The 6,966-nt window shown below is 33.8% G+C and overlaps 1 long non-coding RNA gene across 3 annotated transcripts; it reads right to left on the bottom strand.

Moving 5' to 3' along the window:
* Positions 1-4,131: 4,131 nt before the first annotated feature.
* Positions 4,132-5,397, bottom strand: LOC140805102 (uncharacterized). 3 transcript variants are annotated; one of them, XR_012112268.1, is made up of 6 exons: positions 5,140-5,397; positions 4,876-5,048; positions 4,718-4,795; positions 4,601-4,625; positions 4,463-4,477; positions 4,132-4,373 (listed from the first exon to the last, which is right to left on the bottom strand). It is a non-coding gene; the product is annotated as an uncharacterized lncRNA (long non-coding RNA). The 3 variants fall into 3 exon arrangements; XR_012112269.1 differs by lacking the exon at positions 4,463-4,477; XR_012112270.1 differs by lacking the exons at positions 4,463-4,477; positions 4,601-4,625.
* Between the last annotated feature and the right edge of the window lie 1,569 nt (positions 5,398-6,966).

Below are 6,966 nucleotides of genomic sequence, written 5' to 3'. Positions count from 1 at the left end.
TGGCTCAGGAGGAGCAGGAGGAGGACGTTGAGTAGCTGGTTGGTTTAGTTTTCAGTGTTTTCCATTTGATTCGATATGGTTGTACTGGATATTTCATTTTGAGTTAGTCTAGACTTCGATTTCGATTGGGTTGTATAACTATTGTTGTTGGCCATATTTCCGCTGTTATCTCTGATTATAATTAATTAGGTTAATTGCATGCTTAGTTTTTGATTAGTAGGTGATTCTGGAACGGGTCACTACACAGAGCCTCCATGTTGTCACGTGTTAAAGGACTAATGGAGTACAACAATAACTGCAGAATTTTTTCACTCGATAAGTGATAACCACTAATTGGATAGTTCGAGGAAAAGTTGTTCAGTACATCATCAAATAAACATACATCTGTATGAATGAACATGTTTATATGGGTTTACCAATGAAACATGACGTTTGCATTACCGATGTTAGTCTCAAACGACTTTTATAGTTATTTTATGCGGTTGAATCAACTAAGAACCTGTTTATTATATACTATACACTTCTTAATTACTTTCATAATTTTACGTTGCGAGGCATAACTCATGGTATTTATATTATATTCAAGGACTTTATATATACAGCTTGCATTAGTATACTGATAAATTAAATGTCATAATTAGATAAAATCAAAAAATTAAAATAAAAATTATTTTTATATAAAAGTTATTATAATACAAACCACAAATTTACTCTTGTCCATGTTTGGATCTTATAAATTTTAAATCTGGTAGCTAGAATGACAGGAAGTTGTCACTTGATCAACTTTTAAGATTTGAGTGTGACATATTCAAATCAATGTCGACCATTGAGTTAAAAAATAAAATATTTTCAATTTACGTTCATTCTTTGTAAATGGAAAAAACAATTATAGTAGGTGTAACAATTACAGTAGGGGTAATAGTGATTTCCGTGAAGATAACAATTAAACATGATTTTTTATTGATTTAAAATATTTAAATTGTATTGATATCATCTGATGATTTTTTTTCCTTAAAATGATAAGTTTTTTTTATCATATAATTCATAACAGAACTAAAATAACGTGTTTGATCATCGTTATAAATTGAAATTTAGTACAATCATTGAGAGGTAGATTTTAATATCACTATTATTGCAAATGATATATTTTGATTTAAAAAAAAAAACAATTTTTCGAGACTACAAATAAGTGGTCAATATTGCTATACTTTCTTGGTACCAAGGAATTTCGGAAACCAGGTGGAGAAGAGTAAGTCTCTTATGAGATGGTCTCACGAATATTTATATGTGAGACGGGTCAACCCTACTGATATTCACAATAAAAAGTAATACTCTTAGCAAAAAGTAATATTTTTTTCATGGATGACTCAAATAAGAGATCTGTCTCAAAAAATAAGACATGTGAGACCGTCTCACATATGTTTTTGTCGGTGAAGAAGAATTTTGAGAGTAATCAGGAAATAATTATAAAATTGACTGTAAAATGATTCCTACGAAAAAAATTGGAAAGTTGGGAGTGACAGAAAACTTAATCATCTGAATTTCACTAGCATACATAGTATGGATCTTAAAATATATATTTTTCAAAATTATTTGACCAAAATATATTTTGACAAAACAAGAAAATGAAACAAAAGCAACCCCTTTGCTTTTTTTTTTTGGGTTGGGCTCACAAAGTAGAGACAGTGCAGTGCACACAGTAAATATAGTAGTAATTGTGAAAGAGAATTTAATATCTCTTTTAATAATGTCAGTGCGCACACGTTGCAGTAGGCTTCGTCGATCCTACATACATGGGCAGTGCCACATGTAAATAAAATTAATTTTTTTAAAAATGATTTTTAAAGCAAAAAAACGTACACAATCTCAACTATGGTTACTTTTTTGATTTCTTATGATCAACACAAGTCAAAATTTATATTCTCCCAAATCTTTTTCGTCAACCGTTTCCCACGCCTAAAGGTCAAAATTTTCGAAACCAAAGCTTCCCCCATTTCCTTGAGCCAAATCCTCTCCTTTTCCAGTGCTCCAAATTTCCCACTCTGACTCCGACTCTGACTCCGTCTCTGATATAATTCGTCGACCACGACTGTTTCCGACGATTATCTCTGATACACTCCATCGGTTGCAGATCTCTGGCCACCACCGAATCCCGTGAAGATCTCTGCCTCCAACTACGACTTCTAGTTAAATGGTTTGAGTTCTCTAGTGATTCTTGTGTATTTTCATGTTTGTGTCTATTTTCACTATTTATATTTTTCTAATTACAGAAACAGTAACTCACCCCACCCTATCTTCCTGCACAAAAAATTAAATTATTTGAGTTCTAAATTGTTTAATTTTTCGGATATAATCATTCGGTTATGCATCCACACGCCATGTTGTGGAGTGGCTGGGACAATTTTTTAGTTATTGGTGAATGTTTTTGTCCCTTCTTTCCTATTCATAGTACTTAATGTTTGAACAAGACTTGGTCTTCCTTTGAATCTTTGTAGAAAATATCAAACTCTTGAGCAACAAATCAAGTAGAGTTCGTACATACATCACATGTGCTTGCTTCAGTAATGTGTTTTTATGAACATTTGTAGGGTATTTCAGCAACTACCAGCTTCTGAATAATCATGGTTTACTTGAGCTCAAACTAATTGTAATGTATACATATTGTTGAAATATAAACTATCAATTGTGTGCTTTCTTGAGCTTGAGATTTTGATACAATATCAGAGCTATGTTTTGTTTAGTTGGTCGTGGTGGTATTCCTAATATCACTTGTATGTTTTGTTTAGTTGGTCGTGGTGGTATTCCTAATATTCAACCAACTTTCACTTGTAACTCGCCCCACCCTATATAAGTTGAGAGCACGCCGATGAAATTACTGTCTGATGTATTATAAACCGATCATGCATGTGTTATAGCCTATATACCCATTCTTTTCTTGTATTACTGTCTGATGTATTACACTTGTACTTAGTTTTAGTCGCATGTAGTTATTTTCAGTGGGAATCTATGTTTTATCCATTTGCAGACATAAATTATAGTTGAGTTGAGACCATGTGTGTTTATCTGATATCTACATCTATATTATTACAATCCGATTTTTGCCTTTTGGAAGAGCTAAAACATGCAAGCTAGCACAAAGTTGAAAATTTAAGACACTGAGAATGTAGCATAGACATTGTAAGTATCTTGAATTAGATATACAAGAGAAATCAAAATGACTTATACGTTGGCAGGGACGGATCCAGGAATAAAAGTTGGAGGGGGGCTTGAACTCAATATGATAAGTTATATATTATTAAAAAAAATTTACATTATATCGTTCCACGAAGTTGTGCCCTACGAGATTTTAAAACATAAAATTCATCAATAATAGAATTTACATCAATATGTTTAGCTAAATCTCGTTCAATATAGAGTGTCAAACAATCGGTAAGAAAGTCATCCTCCATTTTATTGCGAAGTGCCGTCTTCACATGTTTCATTGCTGAAAAAGCCCGCTCAGTAGTGGCAGTAGACACAGGTAATGTCAAAACAAGATGAATCAATCTAGTCAACATAACATAAACACTTGACCGTCCATCAATTGCTGACACAACTCAACAAGTGTAGAAACCTTTAAATTCTGCATCACATCAAGTTTATAATGTATCAATTCATACTCCAAAGCAACAATTTCTTGATCTGTGAAATCTCCAGGATAAAACTTCTTCGCAAGCTTGTAAATATCATCACTGTTAAATGAGTCAAATGAATTTTTAGGATCTAAAGCTGTACTAAGAGAAAGAAATTCCACCGATGACTCATTGAACCGAGTATTTAACTCCATCAAAATGAAATCTATTGCTGCATTAAAAACATCAAAGTGATAATGATAGCGACTGCTATTAGCTGTACTAATAGCGACTGTTATTAGCCACTGTTTGAATAAACCGTCGCTAGTTTACTAAAACCGTCGCAAACATTAGCGACGGTTGTTGAAAAACCGTCGCTAAATTATTTAAAAAAAAAAAGTGGGCTGGGCTACAGCCCTAGAATACATCCGTCTCTGTACGTTGGTAAAACTTGCCTTACATGCTCAGCAATTGTTCAAAAAGATAAACACACAACATTACCAAAACAAAACTCCATAATTTTGCACCAACACTTTTTTTATTGTCAGTTGACCAATCCAACACAACAACTCTTTGTTTGTCTAAACATTTCAGTTGTCCAAAATATTGATAATACATCAAATAAAGTCGAATATTAGAATAATACAGAACACAAAGTTTAGTTTCCTTGGATCGTCTTGGATAAATGAGAGAGACCATAATCTGGTGGAATTGGAACAGCCAAATGCAAGTAATCTTTCTCTGCAGAAATAACCTCCAAACCTGTAGTTAAATATCAATATAAGCTGCTACAGAAAATTAAACGGTGTGCAGCAATAGTACTGTCTGACCTTTAAAAAATATAAACTTACCTTCTTCTTATATTTCTATTCTCAGAATCACATGTCATATGCAAGAGAATGGATGGTTAGTAGAATAATTTGTTTAACTTTAAGTTAAAAACAAAACACTTACTGAGAAAATATCAAGCATAAATCTTGATAAATTACCTTTTTATTTATCTTGATCATGTCCCTAAACAATATACAGTTTATATAGAAAGTGACAAAATTAAATTGGGGAAAAACTAAAAAAAATGTAATGAAAAATTGGCAAAAATTTGTTACTGGTGATGATTGAGAAGTCCCATATGGATACGGTAATACATTCATCTGTCCACTTAAATATAAGTTTGTATTTCCTTCCTGCATGATAACAAACTTATAATTAAATATAAGATGTAATACATATTTTTGTTGTTTTTGACATAGTACAAGTCACTTACCATTGCAAATTGAGATGGAACTTGAGGATACGCAAATGTATATTGCGATGGGACACGAGGATATGCAAAAGGATATTGCATTGGAACTTGAGGCTATGTAAATGGATATTGCGATGGTGTGACATTTTGTTGTTCTTGTGAACTTTGCCCTTTTAATTTGGATCCTTTTGTACCTACCAAGCATGATAAAATTAAAAATATGTGAAATATATAACAATTACCTGAACTTTCAGTTTTTTATCTTTAGAATGAATGAAAACTTACTTGAACTTTCAGTTTTTCGCTTTCCTTTTCCCTTTTTGCTCTTAGTATCCCAGTGTCGTGTAATATTTGTATTTGTTACTCCTTTGGCTTTAGCAGTAAGTGGATCATGTACGCGTGTTTCATCTATGTGACCATCATTTGTCATAGCATCACAAGGTGTATCATCATCTACACTCAGATTCTGTAGAAGGTTGGAGATCTCCTCTTTTGCAGTGTCAATAATTGTATATAATCTTTTTCTCGCATCCTCATGTGGTTTGCTTTGGACTTAGATCATACACCGATCTCATTATTTGATTGAAAAACACCATCTCAGAAACATGACCACCACTGCCATTTTCTTCAAAATCGGAGCTAACTTTGTTTCTTACATTTTTCATCCATCTATTCAAAATGTAACATTTGGGCAAAACAGTGACATCCATACAATTAAATACCAGCAAAGCATTCTTACACAAAATCCCCATTGTCTCGAACTTGTGACAATTGCATCTTATTTCATGATTCTGCTTATTGAACACCACATGTCTAACCCTTGCATATTCATCATGAGATTTTACGTTCACCTCAATCAAATTCCAGTCATTGCCAAAACAAGTCGGTGGTTCCACAAATTTGCAATTCAAGGAATTAACCAATTCAATTTCGAATAACTGATATATGGTATTCGTATAAACATCAGCAGCATGAATCAACAATGGATGATTTTTCAAAATCTGTGCAGGCTTACCATGTCGACAACGTGTATCCTCAGTTTTCTCTTTTGTTCGCCAATTTTGAATCTTTTCATAATTCATCACAAATTCATACAAAGAAGTCATTTTGTTGCCTGATTTTTTTAAAGTCAAATTTGTGGCCTTACTCCTCGAAGTGGCCAAAAGCCCTGCACTAAACTTTGCATCAATGAAAGCAGTCACCTATTTGTCCCTAAGTTTGTACATCCCATTAAACCATCTATGACCATCCAAATGATATGTTTCAATCATATATTTCCACGTGGCCTCAAATTCATCTACAGAATCAAAATAATTCATGCATTTATACCACAATTTTTTTAATAGCTGGGTCGCCATTTAAACTACCAAAGTGAGAAGGCGCGTTTTGATTTATATGACATTGACATAAATGATGATGATAACATGGAAAAACAATCCCAATGGCATTCATCATGGCTTGGCATTGGTCTGAAAAAATAGTTTGAGGTTGTTTTCCATTCATCGAATCAAGAAATGTCGTAAACAACTGTAAAGACCGTGTACCGTGTTATCGTAAATCTTATATGATTATCGATAATTAATGAAATTGTCATGTGATTATGTATTTGATGTATATCTTGACAATGAATTGAGAAATGAGTATTGAATATGAATTGACGTTGTAAGAGCTCGAGTGGAGAGGCCGGACGCCAATTTAGTACAAAATTGATATTTTGTACAGAACATGTGGCGCCCGAGCGGTAGGAAATTACCGCTCGAGCGCTAGGGTTGAAATTGCCAGGGGTTCGGGCAGAATGTTCCGCGCCCGAGCGGTAACTTTCTACCGCCCGAGCGCGGCATAAATGCAACTCGGGGACAGAATGTCTCGTGCTCGGGCGCGAGAATTCTACCGCCCGAGCGCGAGAGCGGTGGAAAGATAAGAATGTTTTGCCGTTCGTTTTATTCATTTTATCACCATCACATAAGATAATATGAAATGAAGTGAGCCTTTCACACCTTCGAGAAAGTCGAGAGAATTCTGATAACTTTCTTCCGTCCGAATCGACTTCGAAACACTGTCTAAACGCGAAACAAATTATATATTTGTGATCGTCGCGTCGAGGGCTTCTGA

This window comes from Primulina eburnea, chromosome 11, assembly GCF_022965805.1.
Source record: "Primulina eburnea isolate SZY01 chromosome 11, ASM2296580v1, whole genome shotgun sequence".
Classification (NCBI taxonomy): Eukaryota; Viridiplantae; Streptophyta; class Magnoliopsida; order Lamiales; family Gesneriaceae; genus Primulina; species Primulina eburnea.
This window is presented reverse-complemented; position numbering and strand designations above follow the sequence as displayed.